Raw genomic sequence first — 3,296 nt, forward strand, 5'->3', positions numbered from 1 at the left:
AATGAAACAGAGTAATGGTGAATTCATGTAAACAGATAACTCCGTGTATGCAGGTGATTCAAGACAACGCACTTTAGATATTTACGTATATAGGTTTTAATTATGAAACATATCTTTAAAGGCCATTTTCTTAAAATAAGTTTCTTGTTCCACTTCAGCAGCACTTGCATACATTATAGAGAGATATAAAAAGTAATCCAAAATTCCTTCTATAAAAATTTTTTTTCTTTAACTCTAATATGTCAATAAAATCAAACAAGAATCTTGAACATGGCTTTATTCACTTTTCAGGGAAATTTTTATAGGAAATTATTTATATGATAATGCATTATTTTCTTAATGTCATCATTCAACTGTTAATTATGGAAAAATTTATTAGGTAAAATGTTTTCCTTATTTAACTGTCTACTCTTGACTTTTACACCTGACGGTTCATAAACTATGTTACTGAAAGGTGGTCAAAAAATGTATATTTTTTTAAATGCAATGGTACATTGATATATACTATGGTACATATTCAAAAAGGCACTTCAAAACATATAAAGGCATTTGTCAAATTTAATATATATCATATTTCTTTGAAATATACCATGTTTCTGATGGATTGCATTATATTATCAAAAATAACCTGTCTAAAGTAAAATAAAACAAGGTAAATTAAAGCTGCAGTAGGTATCTTTTGTAAAAATATATTTTTTACATATTTGTTAAACCTGTCATTATGTCCTGACAGTAGAATTTGAGACAGATAATCTGTGTAAAAATCAAGCTCCTCTGGCTCCTCCCAGTGTCCTATTGCCATTTGCCGAAATGCATCGCTCCCGTTAAAAAAACAACAATCAGAGCTGCGGTCCGTAAACTTTGTTTGTGTTCAAAATGTAGAAAAATGTATATAATAATCGAGTACACCATGAATCCATTTTCCCAAACCATGTTTTTGGCTTGTCCTGAATCACTAGGGTGCACCTATAATAAGTGTTTATATTCGGACTATTTTAGATTGCTTCGGGAGTACCGCGGCGGAGTAACCCAGTACCTTTGTGATTCTTCATAGACATAAACAGAGAGAAGTAGTTCCGGCTACGATGTTCTTCCTCAAGACGCAAGCAGTTCTGTTTATTGACCGCCAGAGCGTCAAAAGTTCCCTACCGCAGCTTTAATATAAGAAAAGGGGGGGGGGGGGACAGAAACTCTTATATCAGATACACACACATCTCATTAAAGACGAGGTCCTGTCGGTTTCTCCTCGTGAATGCGTCCATAATATCTTCTGTTATCACCTCACGATGAAATGCAAAGAGCTCATGATCGATTGAATGATCGATTTCCCATTCACAACGGATGCCAGGTGTGAAGCAGCATCAGCATGAAGATAAACACACACAACACCACACACGCTCGAGCACCTCGTGTGTACCTTGAACTCACCCTGGAAACGCTAATACACACTCAGACCATTTGCTGTGTATATTGTATGTTTAGTTCTGTCTCACATGTCTGTAACGGAGCATAATGAGACTATAACACACACACACACACACACCACACACACACACACACACACACACACACGACCGTGAGAAACATCATTACGACAGTATTAAAATTCATTATACATAAATTGTCAAAATGAAAATGTAAAAGGCCTAGTTATAGATGATAATAAAACACAGTTAAAAAGAAAACAAATCTAAAAAGTAAATGGGCTATATAATAGTCAAATTTCATGAATTACATTTTTTTTTGTTATTGAATCGTTTAATATTAGCATAAAATGCATTATATAAATATATACATAAACTATAATAACTTTAAATTATAATAAATTATAAAAAAAATCGAATATAATAATACAATTAAAATAAAATGTATTATTTTAAAAAATTAAATTTTAATATGCTTTTTATAACAAGAGTAGCTACAATGTTTGCAGACAATTTTATTATTATTATTTATCTATAATTTATTATTTTTTTATTAACTTTTTTGCCATTTATTTCCAAGTAAATATTCACCAAAAAACCTGTTAGGTAACAAAACTACAATGTTTTGCTATAGCTTTTTTGCACTTTTTTATTTAAATACATACTCAACACATGCATTCTGTTGGGAAACAGAATAATAAAAAAAATAATAATAATGATAAAAAATACATAATAAAATATATATATATATATATAATATATATATATATATATATATATATATATATAATGTCTGTAATTCTCAATTTAGACTGGAGGTTAAAGGTGGATGCATCAAACAGGCAAACTGATCAAAAAATAAATAAAAATAAATAAATAAATAAAAAGATTAGAACCAATATTATATTTTGTGACAAATTATATTAATGGAACATTTAAACTTTTTAGCCTCCATATAACCATACAGCAACTCAAGAATCACATACTGTTGAACCTAAAACTGAACACTCTTTGTTTTGAAAAGTGTAGATTTTAACTGAGTCTCTTTCAGAGACAATTATCCAGCCAGCACTGAGTGTATCTCTTAGCGCTGAGAGCTGGATTGTTGTTGTGTCTCCAGCCTCTGGTTTGGGCCTCGCTGCTCCATGATTCACATTTTAATGTGCTTCAGCATCCATCAGCCCCCAGCTCAAATCAAAGGCTGAGTGGGGAGTCCTTTATTCCTCAAGACTTCCTACACAAGTAACTCACTGCATGCACCCCGAGAAAAACCAGGGCCTTTCTTTAAGAAGGACAATGAGGAACCAAAAGCAATTATATTTCCTCACTAAGTCTTCAGAGGAGCCAGAAAAAGGCTTTAATGGGGACAAACACTTGTATGGGGTTCTGATGAGACTAAATTCATTCAAGTTTGCTGGTTTCATCTTTGATGTTTGAAGTTAAAAACAAGCACTTCGTCTAACCAAAAGATCAATGCATTTATTTGTCAATTGATTTCCTTTCATATCATTGTTGCTTTATGTGTCTTTTCCTTTTCATTAAAAGGCAAATCTTTCACGGCAAACATAAATGTTTGTTGTTATGTTGCTAAAACAATATTTATTAATGTTCTCCTAACATCCAGTTTTTTAAATGTTGTGTTTTTTGGTTATTTGAACACAAAAGAAACATTCCATTTTATGATTTTAAAGTTACTTTTAAATGTTTCTGAACGTTTTGTCGTAAGAAGGAAATTTGTAAACAAATCCCAGAAAAGCTCCATGAAATCTGTAAATAGTGTTTTTATTCGAAGAACTTTTTACTAAAGTTCCCTATATTAAGTTAACGAAAAACACACAACATTCAGTTTTTTTAGAATGTTTTGAAAATGTT

Source organism: Carassius auratus, chromosome 15, assembly GCF_003368295.1.
Source record: "Carassius auratus strain Wakin chromosome 15, ASM336829v1, whole genome shotgun sequence".
In the NCBI taxonomy this organism is placed as follows: domain Eukaryota; kingdom Metazoa; phylum Chordata; class Actinopteri; order Cypriniformes; family Cyprinidae; genus Carassius; species Carassius auratus.